This window comes from Aquarana catesbeiana, linkage group LG02 (genome assembly GCF_042186555.1).
Source record: "Aquarana catesbeiana isolate 2022-GZ linkage group LG02, ASM4218655v1, whole genome shotgun sequence".
NCBI lineage: Eukaryota > Metazoa > Chordata > Amphibia > Anura > Ranidae > Aquarana > Aquarana catesbeiana.
The window spans coordinates 332,333,788-332,352,679 of NC_133325.1; the positions used below are offsets into that span (position 1 = coordinate 332,333,788).

Genomic DNA, 18,892 nt, shown 5'->3' on the forward strand with positions numbered 1-18,892 from the left:
GTGTCCTAGTAAAGTTATCAAGTATTACAATATGTCAAGCAGCTGAACATTTCTCTTTCTTGTGTTTGGCTATTTTGAAACAAGATTTTTTCAGAAATAATGTCATTCATTTGAATTTATCCCTGAGTTTAAATGAAAACTAGGAAAACATATTTTAAAGGTTATTTTGGAAGTTTACAGTACAGCTAGTAGGATGACTTATTTTCACCACTGTATATTAGGACTAAAATGGTAAGTAAATGCAATGCCAGTTTAACTATATCTCACAGGTAATACTGCAGAGCCATTTAAAAGAGATGTAAGGGTTTTTTGTTTTTTTTAGAATCATATTTACCTAGGTGGATGCAGCATTGATTCAAAGCTGCATCTGTCCCCCGGCACCTCTAACACTGAGAACCAAGCGATCGAACACCGCTGATCGCTCGGTTCTCACAGCGCTGCTGGCAGCTACTCACTCACTGGAACACTACGCTGTGGAGGAGGCGGGAGCAGTCGGCTCAGCCGCTCAGCGACTTGCTGAACGGCTGAGCCGGTGCTGGTCCAGGCATGCGTGTGGACCCCAAATTTATTGTCACGATCTTGCCCGAGCCTGGACCGGCTCTTTGACGTCAGCCAACAGCAGGTTCTACTTCTCTTTTAAATCCACCTTCTAATGCAGTAAAGAACAACTCTTAAATAAAACTAACACATGGATGATTTGTATCACCCGTATTCCTCTGAATCTAGTGGTAAAAAAAATATTGCCAAAACAAAAAAAAAAAAACATGATTAAACACCCAGGGACTACTTCCTCATGGTTTATTGTAATGATAAAACAGCATCAAAGGATGCAAAAATCTACATTATTATACAGGATTATTATTATACAGGATTTATATAGCGCCAACAGTTTACACAGTGCTTTACAATATAAAAGGGAGACAGTACAGTTATAATACAATAAAATACAAGAGGATTAAGAGGGCCCTGCTCAGAAGAGCTTACCATCTAATAAGGTGAGGCAGGTGGTACAAAAGGTTGTAACTGTGGGGAATGAGCTGATGAAAGTGGTAAAAGATTAGCTGGAGATGTGATATGCTTCCCTGAAGAGATGAGTTTTCAGGCATCTCCTGAAGGTAGCAAAAGTAGGGCATAGCCGGATAGGTTAAGCTAGCGAGTTCCAGAGGATGGGAGAGGCTCTGGAGAAATCCTGGAGATGACCATGGGAGGAGGAGACGAGGGAGCTTGAGAGTAGGAGGTCTTGAGAAGAGGGGAGAGGACAGTTTGGGTGATATTTGGAGACAAGATTGGTGATGTAGCTTGGGGCAGAGTTGTGAATGGCTTTGTACGTTGTGGTTAGTATTTTGAATTTAATTTGCTGGGTGATTGGGAGTCAGTGTAGGGATTGGAAGAGAGGGTTGGCAAACACTGAGTGGTTGGTAAGGTGGATAAGTCTGGCAGCAGAATTCATGATAGACTGCATAGGGCATAGCCTATGGAGAGGCAGGCCAATGAGAAGGGAGTTGCAATAGTCAAGGCGAGAGATAACAAGGGAGTGAATGAGGTGCTTGGTGGTTTTATTTGTTAAAAAGGGGTGAATTTTAGAGAGGTTACGGATGTGAATTCTACAAACTTTTGACAATGATTGGATTTGAGGCTGAAAGGACAAGTCAGAGTCTAGGATTACACCTATTACCCTGGCGAGAGGGGAGGGACTGATGGTTGCATTGTTGATTTTGATGGAAAAGTCATGGAGGGGGGGCATGGGCGGGGGGGATATTAATAGCTCATTTTTAGAGAGATTTAGTTTAAGGAAGTTGTGCGATATCCATGCTGATATGTCAGTTAGTAAGTTAGTAATGCAGGAGGAGACTGAAGGACTGAGGTGAGGAGTAGACAGATAGATTTGTGTGTCATCGGCGTATAAGAGATATTGGAAGCTGTGGCAGTTATCAAGTTACCAAGGGAGGAGGTGTAGACAGAGAAGAGAAGGGGTCCAATAACAGAGCCTTGGGGGACCCCCACAGAAAGGGGCAATGGAGAAGAGGAGACAGAGTTGTAGGTAACACTGAAGGAGCACTGTGATAGGTAGGTAGAGAACCAGGATAGAGCAGAATCTTGGAGGTCAAGGGAATGGAGTTTATTGAGAAGGAGCGGGTGGTCAACAGTATCAATGGCCGCAGAGAGGTCAAGTAGTAGGAGTATGGAATAGTGGTCATTGGTTTTTGCTTTCACTTGCAGCACTCTGTGGAGTGCTGCAAGTGAAAGCCAGACTGTAAAGGGTCAAGAAGGTTATTTTAACTGAGGTGGGAGCTAAGACGGTTGTAGACTAAGCATTCTAGAAGTTTAGAGGTGAATGGGAGCAATGAGATAGGTCTTAAGTTGTTCAGGTTGGTGGGGTCCAGTGAGGGATTTTTAAGTATGAGAGTGATCTGTGCATGTTTTAGAGGGGAGGGGAAGGTGCTACTAGAGAAGGAGAGATTGAAGATGTGAGTGAGGGAGCATAGGATAGAAGAAGAAGGTGACCATAGTAGTTGTGATGGAACAGGATCCAAGGGCAATTGGTTATCTAAGAAAAGTTTTGTAACCTCTTCAGTAGTAGCCAATTCAAAAGAGGAGAGTGTTGAATGTGCTGTTAGGCAAAGTATGTTGGGTGGGGAAGATGTATGCACAGTGGAGGTGTCCTCACAAATTGCATCAATCTTGTCTTTGAAGTGATTGGCAGTGAGTGAGTTAGTGGGTAGAGGGGGTGGATGCAAGTGCATCTAGTAATGATGAGAGTGAATTGTTGTAGACAGAGGTGGCCAGGTCAAGACAGGACAGGGGAGAGATTATGTCATATAGGTGGTCAGTAGCAGAATAGAGAAGAGAAGGGTTAAAGTGGCGAAGGTTCCCACAAGTAATTGTTTGCTGCTTGGAGGGATGGGTGGTTGGAGGCAAGGATACAGTGAAACTAATGAGAGATGAAGAGGTCATGCACAGATGTTAGCTTGTTACAGATGGAGCAGCGTTGAGGAAGCAGGGGACTCTCAGTCCTCCTTCCCTCTTAAAGTGATGTCACCACCATCCCCCTAATACCTATACCCTCCCAACCCAACACCCTAAAACCCACTCCTAATGCAACAAAAACCATTGCCCTCCCACTAGAAGCTGGGACAGAGGTGACTGCATAAGCTGCATAAGCTAGGGATGAGCTGAACACTCCACCAGTTGCAGCAGAACATGGGAACAGGGAAAAAAATTGTTCGAACTCCGTTAAAGTCTATGGGATACGAACGTGAAAAATCAAAAGTGCTAATTTTAAAGGCTTGTATGCAAGTTATTGCCATAAAAAGTGTTTGGGGACCCAGGATCTGCCCCAGCGGACATGTATCAATGCAAAAAAAGTTTTAAAAACTACTGTTTTTTCGGTAGCTGTGATTTTAATAATGCTTAGAGTGAAAAAAATTAAATTAAATATTCCTTTAAATACTGTGCCTGGGGGTGTCCTTAGTATGCCTGTAAAGTAGCTCATCTTTCCCATGTTTATAACAGTGACACAGCAAAATGATGAGCCTTCAGGCTTCACTGCCAGTTTCCTACTGCGCATACATGAGTTGCACGGCACTTCCTGAATGGCCCCATCATCTTCTAGGACACAATAAGGTCTCAGAAGGCAGTGGGGGAGAAGAGGATGTGATGTACTGGGCCGCGGTGTAGCTGGGGTGGAAGTACACAAGGTACTTCATAAAAGGTAAGTAAGGAAAAAAAAACTATCCAAAATCGGGTGGGTGGAACTCTACTTTAAGGGGAACCCCGCACCAATTTTATTTTTTTTAAATGGCATGGGGTCCCCCAAGCCCTATATACTCTGAACAGCAGTATATATACTATACGGCCTGCCCTATATACTCTGCAGAAAATTGGGCCTTAGGTGGTGGTGGTGCCAGAACACTGTAAGCCCTCACAGTTAATCTTGTTGGGCGCAGGAATGGGCCCTGCTGTAGATATTATATCAAAAATTTTAATTACATGCTCCTGTTAAACAGGGGCAGAGAAATTGAGTGGTGGTGCCACAACACTGTAACCCCTCACAGACACTCTTGTTGGGTGCAGGAATGGGCCCTGCTGTTAAATATTATATCAAAAATTGTAATTACTTGCCCCTGTTAAACAGGAGCAGAAAAAATGGGCCTTGGGTGGTGGTGCCACAACACTGTAACCCATCACAGATCCGCTTGTTGAGTGCAGGAATGGGCCCTGCTGTGAAATATTAGATCAAAAATTGTAATTACATGCCCCTGTTAACCACTTGCCGCCTGCCATATAGCAGCCGGGGCATGCAGCGCGGCGAACGGAGGTGCTGTGAGTCAGTCTGACACACCAGAACTCTGATCGTAGTATGGAGGCTTTTACAGAGGCTTCTTACCACGTGATCAGCTGCGACCAATCACCGCTGATCATCGCGCGAACCAGGAAGTGCAGGTAAACAGCTTTCCTCGGTTTGCACTGACAGGAAGAACCAATTGGCGTCTCTCCCTGTCAGGGGGGGTCTGTGCTGATAATTAGCACATTGATTAGCAGCACATCCCCAATCAAAAGGTGCCCATCAGCTGCCAATCAGTTCCCAACACCTGCCTGCCCATCCCACAATAAACGCCTGTCAGTGCCCACAACAATGCCAATAAGTGTCCACAACAGTGCCAATCAGTGCCCAAAATAGTGCCAGTGCCCATCAGTAATGCCTGTCAGTGCCCCAAAGTGCCAATCAGTGCCACTCAGTAATGCCTGTCAGTAGCTCCTCATCAGTGCTGCCTATTCAGTGCCACCTATCAGTGCCCATCAGTGCCCGTCAGTGCCACCTATCAGTGCCCATCAGTGCCCATCAGTGCTGCCTATAAGTGCCGTCAGTGCCGCCTATCAGTGCCCATCAGTTTTTTTAGTTAATTGTCGGTCTTTTTTCCATTTATAGAGCAAAAATTAAAAACCGCAGAGCGGATCAAATACCACCAAAAGAAAGCTCTATTTGTGGCAAGAAAATGATAAAAATATAGTTTGGGTACAGTGTTGCATGACCGCACAAAGTGCGACAGTGCTGAAAGCTAAAAATTGTCTAGGGCAAGAAGGGGGGAAGTGCCTGGTATCGAAGTGGTTGAACAGGGGCAGAAAAAAATGGGCCTTAGGTGGTGGTGGTGGTGCCCTAAACCAAAAATATTGTTGGAAGCTAGCATCATCAAGATTGAAGAGGAATAGGATAGTCAGCATAGGCAGTCTTCAAGGGATAGCAAATTCAATCAGTTGCATCAGCATCAGGTGCTTGATAGCTGCTGATCCAAGACTGATTCATTTTTATGAATGTGAGCCTATAAACAGATTCTGTGGACAGGCGCACCCTTTGATCCATTACAAACCCTCCAGCAGCACTGAATGTGCGTTCAGAAAGCATGCTGGATGCAGGACAGGCCAGTAGCTCAATTGCATATTGAGCAAGTTCTGGCCAGTGGTCCATCCTCAAGACCCAGTAACCCAGTGGATGCTCTGTTGGAAAGGTCTTGAAGTCTGCTCTTGCCCCTAGAAATTACTGCATCATATAATGCAGATCCTGGCGATGGTTGCTTGAACCAATCAGACCTTGGCACTGAGGACTGAAAAATTAAGGACCGAGCCTCTTGAGATTTGTTGTTTACAAGTTAAAAACAGGGTTTTTTTTGCTAGAAAATTACTTAGAACCCCCAAACATTATACATTTTTTTTCTAACACCCTAGAGAATAAAATGGCGCTCATTGGAATATTTTCTGTCACACCGTATTTGCGCAGCGGTCTTACAAGCACACTTTTTTTGGAAAAAATACACTTTTTTGAATTAAAAAATAAGACAACAGTGAAGTTAGCCTAATTTTTTTATATTGTGAAAGATAATGTTACGCCGAGTAAATTGATACCCAACATGTCACGCTTTAAAATTTCGCCCTCTCGTGGAATGGTGACAAACTTTTACCCTTAAAAATCTCCATAGGCAACATTTAAAAAATTCTACAGGTTGCATGTTTTAAGTTACAGAGGTGGTCTAGGGTTATTGCTCTCACTCTAATGAGCAGCAATACCTCACATGCGTGGTTTGAACACCGTTTTCATATGCGGGCACTACTCACGTATGCGTTTGCTTCTGCACGCAAGCTCGGCAGGACGGGCCGCATTTAAAAATTTTTTTTTTTCCTTATTTATTTTACCTTTTTTTTTTTACACTGTTTTTAAGAAAAACAATTGTGTCACTTTTATTCCTATTACAAGGAATGTAAACATCCTTTGTAATAGAAAAAAAGCATGATGGGACCTCTTAAATATGAGATCTGGGGTCAAAAACACCTCAGATCTCATATTTACACTTAAATGCAATAAAAAAAATTGTCATTTAAAAAAAAATAGCCCTTTAAGAGCTGTGGGCGGAAGTGACATTTTAACGTCGCTTCCGCCCTGCATTGTTATGGAGACGGGTGGGGGCCATATTCCCTCACTCATCTCCATGCCCAGCCAGGGTGAAGATCCGATTGCCTCCGCTGCTGTCGACAGTTCCGGTAAGCGGAGGAGGGCACCAGAGTGCGGCAGGAGGGGGGCCATTTCCACCGCCAATAAAAGTGATCTTGCAGAGAATCTGCCACAGAGACCACTCTTATCAGAAACCGGACCATCTCCGGACCACCGGAGAAGTAGGCCAAGAGGGCCAATATACACAACTATGGATAATTAATAACAATCACAGGGTCTAAATGGGGGTGGGTTGGGGGTGTTCTTTTTTTTTTTTTTCTCACGTGTTGTTTGGGCTTGTTTAATGTGCTGGCCTGTAGGCGTTGGGAGTGTCACTGAGGAATTGGATATATAGATTGATACACACAATTATTGGAAACCACATCAGTCACAGGGTACATTTGTTTTTTTTTTCTTTTTGTTTTTTTTCTCTTCTCTCCCTTTGATACAAAGAGGTTTGGTAGGTGAATACATGACGGGTAGATCGGAGAATGTCAGGTTGGGGAGGGGGGCCGAGACAGACAGCGCTTTAAAGGAAGGGGAATTGGGCTGGGGGGGCCCTTTTTGTTTTTTCTTTTTTTTTTTTCTCTTTCTTTGGGAAGGGATAGGATTAGTATAAATATTTATCTGCCGACAAGAGAACTGTGTTACCAGCTTGTCTCTTGTCAATGTCTAATATGTTTAACCTTGTGTAGCTATTGTAAAGTATGAAATGAAAGATGTATAATTGTGAACTGTGGAATTTATAATAGAAAATAAAGGAAAATTTTGATAAAAATAAATAATAAAAAAAAAGAAACCAGACCATCGGCCGAACACAAGGATACCGGGGTTATGGCAGCTAGCTGCTGCCGTAACAATGATATCCCAGTCAAAGTTAGGACTTATATCGGCATGCGGTGGTCCGAAAGTGGTTAAAGGCATCAGTAAGATGGCCACCTTCTCCACCGCTCTTCCTCTGACCGAACAAAGCCTCAGCAACATGTTGTCCAGCACCAGGAAATGGTAACCTCCCAAGGTCTGGAAATGTGCTGGACTAACCTTTCTTCAAGGCCTCCTGAAGATGTAATAAGCACTGTATTAGAAACTGTACTACGGCTGCACTGTATTGTGTACTGTGTACACCACCAGAAGTGTAGCAGAAACTGTACACACTGTATTAGATACTGTGTACACTGCCTGCACTGTATTAAAAACTGTACAACGGATGCACTGTATTTTATATTGCGTACACCATCAGAAGTGTAGTAGAAACTGTACACACTGTATTACATACTGTGTACACCACCTGCACTGTATTAGAAACTGTACAATGGCTGGACTGTATTGTATACTGTGTACACCACTAGAATTGTAGAAGACACTATACAAACTGTATTAGATACCGTGTACACCACCAGAAAAGTAGTAGAAACTGCGCACAGTGTATTAGATACTGTGTACACCGCCTGCACTGTATTAGAAACTGTACTACAGCTGCACTGTATTGTGTACTGTGTACACCATCAGAAGTGTAGTAGAAACTGTACACACTGTATTAGATACTGTGTACACTACCTATATATATATACACACAAGACTGTATATATATATATTACTACACCACCTGACGTGTATTAGAAACAGTGACATAGCAGAAGTGACGTATCACAGGCCCTACGACCCAAAAAGGTTGTAGGGCACGTGAAGCGTCACTTCCACTAGTTGGCACGCAGGTGGAACACAAACGGTGTACCTGCATGCTTTTTGAATTGAGCACATTGTTTTTACTATGTTTTATGCCAATGCCTCGTATGGAATAAAGGGATTTTTTTATACTACACAACGAGGAGCCCCTTCTTCTTGTTATCTCTTAATACATGACCAATCGTTGGGGTATATCTGGCAGTCTCCCTTCAGAAGGCACATTCCTATTGGTATCTGCGCTTGGTCTGACTACCTGTAATGGGTGTCAATTTCTTCTGGGGAGTAGATTGTTTGCCTAGTTGTGGTGGAAGACATTATCTCACCCAGTTCACAAGGATTCTCATCACTCACGTTGATAGAGGATTTTGGTGGTGGTTCATGAACATTTAATTTGAATTTAATTTTTTTTGGAAAATATATGGACATTTATTATTAGTGCTACAGCACATATGTTTTATGAATTCACCTATGATTTTTCAGCACTATTTGTTTATGTATGTATATTTGAGTACTTAGAGCGTGGTATTAAATTTATTTGATTTCTTTAACACATCATACAGCAATTCACTACGAGATCACATTGCATTATGGGGCATTCCGCTGCACTCCAATTTCCCATGAATGCCCCATAATGTTCACTGTTCTGCGAACGGGCGAACACCCAATGGTCAAGTTGAACTTATGTTCGACCTAAACATTGAGCTCATCCCTATTTTCCACCAACAACAGTAAAACACAGTGTACTGGAGATGATATAGTGGAACCAGACCAGTGGAACACAAGTAAATGCATCTTTGTGCAAAAAGCAGATCATTGGAACACAAGTAAATGCATCTTTGTGCAAAAAAGCAGATCATTGTGACTCCCATATGCTGTAGCTGGTATAGCCATTGCTATCCTTAGGTCCCAACCACTATAGGTACCATGCTGCACTGCCAATAGGACCAGTCTACCGGAGCTAGGGGTCAGGGTTACTCACAGTCCCACTGTAGCTGTTTCACAGTTCCAGTGTAGATCACAATCTCCGAGCATCCAGGCTCTAAGTACACTGACAGATGATATGGAGGTGATGGTGGTAGACAACATACAGTCTGTAGGTAAATGCAGTAGTCCTATAGATGAGCAGAATATAATATACTGATGGCAGCTGATATCTCGTAGATGGGTTCTCAGTACCCCAAGGGATTCTGGTGTAGGATCCAATAATGGGTAGTAGCGTGCGGAGCATTAGGGAGGTATGTGGGGGGCCTGTCCTCATGTCATGTCTACGTGTTTTGTTCCGCCTCTGGAACTTCATCAGGAATAGTCAACAGCGATGTATACCGGGTTTGAGCACTATCAGTACATCATTTATTTCTGAAGACCTTGGATGGATCGTGCTTACTCTCATGCCAGAGATGTTACATACCATATAGCTGCAGTGCTCTCCATAGGACTATCTGTATCTTGGTTATGCACTGCATTTGCCCATTGTGGCCTTAAGGTTCAGTGCTACAGGTTTTTTGGTTCACTTTGGGTCCCATGATCTATATGGAATATAGGTCCTTTTAGCGTTCAGGTGCACACTAATCAGGGGTTCCATCAGTTTAGGGGGGTTCAGCTTATGCAGTCACCTCTGTCCTGGCTTCTAGTGGGAGGGCAATAGTTTTTGTTGCATTAGGAGGGGGTTTTAGGGTGTTGGGTGGTGAGGGTATAGGTAGCGGTGGGATGGTGGTGGCATCATTTTAAGAGGGAAGGAGGACTGAGAGTCATGTATATTTTTGTCTCCTTTAATGCCGTTTTATCTTTACAATAAACCATTCTTTTTTGTTTTTTGTTTTTGCAATATTCTATATGCAGAGACACCCTCCCCTTATTAGCGGGTGGCATCTCACTTCACATTCAACTTTGATTAGGCTCCCAGGTCCATATTTTGTTTGTCTGGTAAACAAAATATCAGACTGTTTGTCTGGTAAAAAAATACAAATGTAATTTCAGCAGGTAATCAGTTAAAGAAAGGGTGAAACATGGTGAACAACTGAGTGATTCCTTTTTAATATAGTTATTAGAACTGCCTAAGGATCAAACAGTTTATTAATGAGTGATATAAGAATAAAAAAGACTATCAGAGATTGATTTGCAAGGGTAAAAGGATAAGTTCACCTTTTGCCAAAAAATAATAAATGCACATTTTTTTTGCAGGTAAAAACGTGCATTTACTAATTTTTTATTTGTTTTAGGAGCCTGGAAAGCATTTCACCAGCGATGATGCCATGCTGGTCTCTTGCAGACTGTCAGTTTAAGCTTTCTGTCTGTACATAATACAGGCTGGCAGTTTTTTGTAAGAATCAATGAACTATCTCAGCACTCACCAGTTCATTAAGAACTACAAGTCGACAGCTGCAAATGCTGTCAGTACTTGTAGTCCATTGATTCACAGGAATGTGATTCAATGACATGGCTGTGTGGGCGGAGCCCTGCGCAGCCTCATTCACTGACTTATTGCCAAAAGGAGGGGGAGAGCGGAGGGAAAGGGATCTGATGCTGAACATTTTGCATGTTACATCCTAAATATGGCTGTAACATGTTCAGAAAAGTGAACTTATCCTTTAAAGAAGTTTACACTTTGTGTGATCACAGGGTCCATCTGAGTAGCAGAATGAGGAGATCTTCTTAGACCATTGACCTTCATGATATAGGAAACCTTTCATGAGAGAAATATTTGAACTTCCATTGCCAAATTCCTTCTGAAAATTCTAGTTGCTTGGCTCTCATGTTGACTCTTTGGCTTCAATATTTGAGTCACTTACCTAGAACAAGCACAAAGCAGGTTAGGTCACAGACAGTGCTGATCGGACTTTGACTAGGTCAGTGACTGGGAAAGCATCAGAGTCAGGTGATGAGTCATGATGGCAGCCAGGCAAGTAGTATTTTCAGAGTAGCTTTCATGCCTTCATATTGCTTTTACTTACAGGTTTCCAGGAAGTGGGAGAGGGGGAGGCAAGAGGGGGGCAGAATCAGGAATCTATTCTACTAGTCAATTATAGGTCTGCAGACTTAAGTTTGCCATTCTGTAATGATTTTTGCTATCAGAAAAATAAAAGAAGCTGCTATCAGACAGTGTATTTCCACTCTGATAATAAACTCTTGTGGATAGTTAAATGGAAAAAAATCAAAGTGCCAAATAAGAAATATAAGACACTGGACATTAATATTCAATGTTTGGTACTTACATTATTTTTTTGCAAGATCTGAAGTGCTTTGTTGACATTGTTTAAAGCATGAACCCTGGTGGAGCCTTTTTCCTTTACCTAAAAAGAAAATCAGATGTTATATTTCCATATAGGAATGATATTAGAACAGCAGTGTTCATGTATCAGTTTGATAATATTATGACTATTACTATTTAACCACTTGACCTCCCGAAGATTTACCCTCCTTTATGACTGTGCCTTTTTTTTTGCGAAACGGCACTGCGTTATTTTAACTGACAACTGTGCAGTCATCTAATAAAAAAAAAATTCTAATGCCTTCATAAATTTAGGCCAATATGTATTCGGCTACATGTTTTTGGTAAAACAAATTTCAATAAGCCAATACTGATTAGTTTAAATGAATGTTATAGCGTGTACAAACTGTGGTATATATTTATGGATTTTTTTTTTATATACTAGTAATGGCAGTGATCAGCGACTTATATCAGGACTGCGATATTGCGGTGGACAATTGGACACTAACTGACATTTTTGACACTTTGCAGGAACCATTGACACTAATACAGTGATCAGTGCTAAAAATATGGACTGTCACTGTACAATGGCAATGACACTGGCTGGGAAGGGGTTATACATCTAGGGAGATAAAAGGGTTAACTATGTACCTAGCCAGTGTTTTTGTGTACTATATGTGATGCTTTTACTAGGGGAAGAGAGGGATTTTATTCCCTGCTTTGCGGGAACACAAAATCCATCCCTTCCGTCCTGTCAGAATGGAACTCTGCCTTGTTTACATAGGCAGGGCTCAAAGGGATCACTCAAAGGGAATTGTTTTTTCTCAACAAAGGGACATTGAGCTCCAGAAGATTCACCCCCTTCATGGCCAGGCCATTTTTTGCTATTAGGCACTGCATTACTTTAACTGACAAAATTTGTGTCATTTTTTTCCCAGAAATAGATTTCTTTCTTTTGGTGGTATTTGATAACCACTGCATTTTTTTTGCGCTATAAACAAAAAAAGACCGACAATTTTAAAGACAATTTTAAAGAAAAAAAAAAAAAAAACAATATTTTACTTTCTGCTAGAAAACATATACAATAATTTTTTTTATTATATTTGAAAAATCAAATGATCAAATGTCTTCATAAATTAAACCCAATATGCATTCTGCTACATGTTTTTGGTGCAGAAAAATCCTAATAAGCATATATTGATTGGTTTATGCGTTACAACGTCTACAAACTATGGTATATATTTATTGAACACTTACTGACACTTTTGATACTTTGCAGGAACCAGTGACTCAGTGATCAGTGCTAAAAATATGCACTGTCACTGTACTAATGACACTGGCTGGGAAGGGGTTAAACATTTAGGGCAATGTGCCAGTATGTATGTGTACTGTATGTGCTACTTTTACTAGGATTTACTAGGATGGATTTTAGTGCCTGTTTTGCAGGAATACAAAATCCATCCCTCCCCATGTCAGAACGGAGATCTGCCTTGTTTTTAGGGATGAGCCCGATGTTCGGGTTGAACATAAGTTCGACTTGAACATCGGGTGTTTGCCCATTCGCCGAACAGCGAACAATATGCGATGTTAGCAGCACAGTAGATAGCTCTAATTTAAGTTCCCAGGGTGGCAAGTGTGGTAATGCATGGTCTCTCCAGCCTATGAAAATCTACTTTGGGGGACAGGGCACAGGGTTTGCGGAGATTGGGGAATTTACCAAGCAGATCAAACCTTTAACTCATGGCTGGGGACAGGTTTCTGTTCATATAGTACTATTTTTGTTTGTTGTTGAAAATGTTTTAGACTGGGTAGCCTTTGAGTGTGCAATGGGCCTCCACCTGACATCGAGGGATGTATGTTACTCCCTCAGGGTCAGAATGATTTTCCCCGAGTATGGGGATATCACCTTTCTTCTGATTTGGGCAAGGAAGTTTCTAGTCCCTTCCTGACCCAAGTGGGTGTGGGAATTTTGGGTTATGTATATTTACTAATGACTTCTTTTTCTTCAACCCCCTATGCTTTCCTTTCCTTTCCTTTCCCCTATGCTTTCCTGAAGGAACCAAATGGTTTTTATCACCACAAGGTATTTGTCAGCATAAAGTGAACTTTTTCTTTTTTACGAGTTACCCCCCTCTGATCCATGGCTAATCCCACAAATATCAAGGTGAAACTGCAAGTATTTACCCACAATGTTCAGGGGATTCATTTCCCAGTGAAAAGAAGGAAGTTATTCCAACTATATCACACCTTAAAAACGGATGTGATTCTATTACAAGAAACCCATTTCCGACCTCTTACAATCCTTCATTTATCCACCAAAGTTACCCTAAATTCTTTTTAGCAAATACTGAAAACAAAACAAGAGGGGTAGCAATCTGCCTCTCCAAACACTTACACTTTGCCCCCTCTAATGTTATCAAAGACCCGGATGGACGGTTTCTCTTAGTGGAAGGAACAATAGATGATGGGATCTATACTTTCATCTCATACTACAGCCCTATCGAGGGTCAAGGGAATTTTTTTGAAATTCTGATGAGAACCCTACAGCCACACTGAAGAGGCACAGTGGTGATGAGAGGAGACTCGAACATTCCATTCAACCCCTCTCTTGACAAATCACCCAGAGGAACCCCAAAACTGAAGTGACCTCCCAAACAGAGCTTAAAAATAGCACAGCTTCTTAACTCATATGGCTTAATAGATATCTGGAGGGAACTGAACCCACATGTCAGAGACTACACACACTATTCAGCGCCACATCATACATACTTCAGGATAGATCACATCTTCCTTCAGTCTGCAATCTCCCCTCTAGCTCTCTCTTTCACAATCCGTGACACAACCCTGTCGGATCATTCCATGGTATCCATACTAATACAGCGACCACTAGGGGTCAGGGGAATATCCAAATGGCGCCTAAATGAAGCAATTCTCAGCAACCAGACACACTGTACATTATTAAAAAAAGCCCTGAAAGAATATTTCACAGATAATGATAACAATACGGTTTCACCAGCCACATTATGGGCGGCGTATAAAACAGTAATCAGGGGAAAATGAATACAGTTGTCCTCGCAATTAAAATGGGAACCTGAAATTAAGAAACTGACGGGGGAGTATCTCGGCATAAGCAAATGACACAAAGACCCAATGCTAGAAACTTAGCTCAGTTGGAAACTGCCCGAACGCGCCTTGACCACTGCAGCGGAAAAGCACCTTCGATGGTCTGGGGCAAAATTCTATTCACAGGACAGAATGGGCTCCAGACTAGCGACAAAGCTTAGCCCAAAGCCAGGTACCCTAGAATTTTCCAAGATACGCTTTGCATCAGATGACCTGACCCAAAATCCCATTAGATTCATGGAAACATTCAAAAAGTTCTGTGATAAACTCTATAGGGAACAGTCCCACTCCTCTCTCTCTAAAATTATATGAATTTCTTCAACGCGTACACCTTCCTAAAATTTCCCGCAACCACATGGAACTTCTTGAACAACCTTTCTAATCAGAGGAAGTCCTGGAGGTCATAAAATCACTCAAAAATGGGTCTTCCCCAGACCCAGATGGCCTATCAGTATGTTATTTGGGCATGCCCTTGCCCCCTTCATGACTCGGTTCTTTAACTCTTTCGGGATGGAGCCCCCATAAATAAAGATCTAAATTCTGCATTCATCTCAGTCATCCCCAAACCAGGGAAAGAGGCTAGCGACGTTAACAGCTACCGTCCAATATCGCTCATTAACAATGGCCTAAAAATAATGACCAACATTCTAGCAATGAGACTTTTGAGCTTTATCGTAAAATATATTCATAAGGACCAGGTGGGCTTCATCCTGGGGAGACAGGGTCCGGATCAGATTAGGATGGTGATAGATGTAATATACATCCTAAACATCCTAAACTTGTTTGGGGGCCCAACAAGAAGGTTTTCTGTTATCAATAGACCTCCAGAAGGCCTTTGACACCATCTCCTGTAATTTTCTTTTTGAAATACTAGAGAGGTGGGGCTTCAGGCCTAAATTCCTGGGTACAGTCCATTCACTTTATTCCAACCCTACCGCACAAATCCGCCTGATGGGTCACTGTACGGAAACAGTCAATATACAAAAAGGAACCAGACAGGGATGCCCCCTTTCCCCAATAATATTTGCAATAGCGATCGAGACGCTAGCAATAGTGATCAGGTCCAACCCTGATATTAAGGAGGTTTTCTGCATGCAAGAACATAAATGTGCACTGTTCGCAGATGATTTATTGCTTTTTCTCAACTTCCCACTGATCTCCACACCCAACCTGCTTTATCTGCTGAAAGACTTTAGCAAGTTATCAGGATTACTGAAGTAAACGTTGCTAAATCGGCAGCATTAAATATATCAGTCCCTACTGCATTAAAGAGGAAGTAAAGCCTCTGAAAAAAAAAAACCTTGCAAGACGGCTCCGGTGCTGTGACTGGCTGGAGCTGCGATGATGTCACTCCCGCGCATGCGCGCTGGTGCCACCAATAACGGCATGATCGCCATTAGAAATGGGACGCTTAGTGCGCCTGCGCCCGATGTCTATGGTGCATGCGCCGTAGACATCGGTGCCGCTATTTCTGAAAATATCTCCTAAACCTTTTAGGTTTGGGAGATATTTCTTGCACCTACAGGTAAGCCTTAATCTAGGCTTACCTGTAGGTTAAAGTGGTTGTAAAGGGTTTACGACCACTTTAATAGATCAACTAAAGGATCATTTCCCCTTTACCTGGGCTTCAAACACGATCCCATATTTGGGAATCAAACTGTCAGCTAAAATGGAGCACATGTTCTCAGCTAATTATCCCTCAATGCTCCCAAAATTAAAAGAAGAATTAAAGGCATGGTCGAAGTGTGGTCTAGCTTGGCTAGGGAGGTACTACCATGCTTGCCTTACCTTTTTTGTGCCCTCCCCATTCCTCTCCAGAAAAAAAAAAAACTCTGGAACGTCCAATCTATAGTAATTAAATTTATTTGGGGAAAACAAGGCCATCGATGCAATAAAGAAATCCTCTTTCATCATTTCATTCAGGGGGGACTGGGACTACCCAACTTGTGGTGGTACTACAAGGCCACACAATTGACCCAAATCTCTATAGCATACTCGAAAGGCCCGAAGCCGGATTGGGTCACTATGGAACGGCAGGCGATACCCTCCCACACTATAGATTATCTCATCTGGTATCCTCCCAAATTAAGACCCACAGTATTAGCCCCCACAATCTCATTCACTAGCCCTATGTGACTCCCTCCATAAACAGAAGATGCTAATATCTGACATGAACCCCCCTTGCACATCTAACTTGGAGAGTTAGATGTCAAACTTGAAGAGGTTCAGACTCTCCCAGATAAATCATTTCTTACACTCCATCTGGTCAAATAAGCCTGCACCCCCCAAACCCACTAACTACGAATTATGGTGTGCCAACATGCTGGATCAGAGGGGAGGTATCTCCATCATTTAGGCCTCCTTGGCAGACAATAACTCCAAGCCCTCCAATGCTCAATCCTGGGAATCAGACCTGGAAATCCAAAATGGTTTCATGCATTTCAAAGGTCATACAAGGGCATTATGAATATCTCCTTAATTGAAGCTAGTGTCAAAATACTCACAAGGTGGTACTATGTCCCAGCTAGATTGGCTAGGTTTTATCCTAGCGCCTCCCCTCTATTCTTCAGAGGGTGCAACCTTATCGGCTCCATGTACCAAACCTGGTGGACATGTCCATGTATAAGGTCATACTGGAACAGGGTGTTCCATTTAATTCACAAAGTTATGGGATTGGAAGTCCCTCAGGACCCGATAATCGCCCTTCTGAACTACGGGGTAGACAAAGCCCCTAAAAGAGATCAGACTCTAATCTTCTTCATGCTCCTGGATGCTAAAATTACCATTGCAGGCGCCTGGAAGAAATCCTCAGTGTCACTTCAGGCAGCAAAAAAAATAAATTTTCCCGAATTATGTCCCAGGAACAAATAGTAGCCAAACTTCAAGATAAAGTCAAAATCTTTGAGGCAACCTGGGAACCATGGGCTAAATACATGAAAAAGGGCCACTTTATCCTGGACACAATCCACTCTAAAGGCAACTTCCTAATACTCCTACTCTCTTCTATCTCCTCTTCTCCAGAAACCCTCCCCGACTATCCCTGACTTTAATTCCCCCTTTCATCTGTCTTCTATAGTCACCAATACAACGAAGGAAAAGGAGTCAAAGTTGAAAGTCTTCCAGTGGGTAACTCTTCCTGGCAAGATGAATGACGGGTAGCAATTAAATGCTGATTTTAACTCCTTGGGATTACCTAACTGAATAATGTGACTTAACCGGGTTGCGGAGTCATGCCTTACATGTTCCTCCAAAGACCCAGTCTAAAAGAGACAGCATTGTGATAACGAGGTTGTGGTCGGACTGGTTTGGCTAGACCCCCCCAGTCCACAGCATGAACCCAATGGGGTGGCCGGGGGGCTCAGTCTAAGCAGGTTGGGCACCAACCTTCAGCATGCTGGAATATGCTTTTTAGGTGACGGAGATACTATATAATCCTCAAGGAAATTCTAAGAAGTTACTTACCTCTACACCTTTTACATATATTTCTGACTGTTAACGTTAGCTATTCCAAATGTTTGACAATGATAAGCTAAAATTAAACTACCTTATCACAACCTTGTTACCCGATATGTTTCACCAATATTCTATGCGATACCTTGCAGGCCATTAACATACATTCTAATGTTACTGTAAAAGTAGCACATTTTTCCTGTGTTTAGACCAATACCACAGCAAAATGACATTTCTAAAGGAAAAAATGTCATTTAAAACTACTCGCTGCTGTAATGCATTTTCGGGTCAATATAGATGAAAATCATTGCAAAAAATGGCATGGGTTCCCCCCCAGGCCTTTACCAGGCCCTTTGGGTCTGATATGGATATTAACCACTTGCCGACCGCCGCACGACTATATACGTCGACAGAGCGGCACGGGCAGGCAAAAGGACTTACAGGTACGTCCTTGCCTGCCCGCGGGTGGGGGGTCCGATCGGACCCCCCCCCGGTGCCTGCGGCGGTCGGCAAATCTCCCCCGGCGATCGGTGGTGAGGGGGAGGCCATCCATTCGTGGCCCCCCCCTCGCGATCGCTCCCAGCCAATGGGATCATTTCCCTGCCTCTGTATTGTACACAGAGGCAGAGGAAATGATGTCATCTCTCCTCGGCTCGGTATTTTCCGTTCCGGGCTGAGGAGAGAAGACTGCAATGTGAGTGCACAACACACACACAGTAGAACATGCCAGGCACACAAAACACCCCGATCCCCCCCCCGATCGCCCCCGATCCCCCCCCCCAATCACCCCCCCCTGTCACAAACTGACACCAAGCAGGTTTTTTTTTTTTTTTTCTGATTACTGCATTGGTGTCAGTTTGTGACAGTTACAGTGTTAGGGCAGTGAGTGTTAGGCCCCCTTTAGGTCTAGGATACCCCCCTAACCCCCCCTAATAAAGTTT

General features: G+C 42.7%; 1 protein-coding gene across 1 annotated transcript in view; it reads right to left on the reverse strand.

Annotated features, from left to right (window-relative positions):
- Positions 1 to 18,892, reverse strand: part of DMD (dystrophin) — a 3,507,873-nt gene that overhangs the window by 3,160,390 nt on the left and 328,591 nt on the right. Inside the window, exon 3 of the mRNA XM_073614841.1 lies at positions 11,383 to 11,460. The gene's annotated coding sequence lies outside the window, so the exon portion shown is untranslated. The remainder of the gene's footprint in view (positions 1 to 11,382; positions 11,461 to 18,892) is intronic.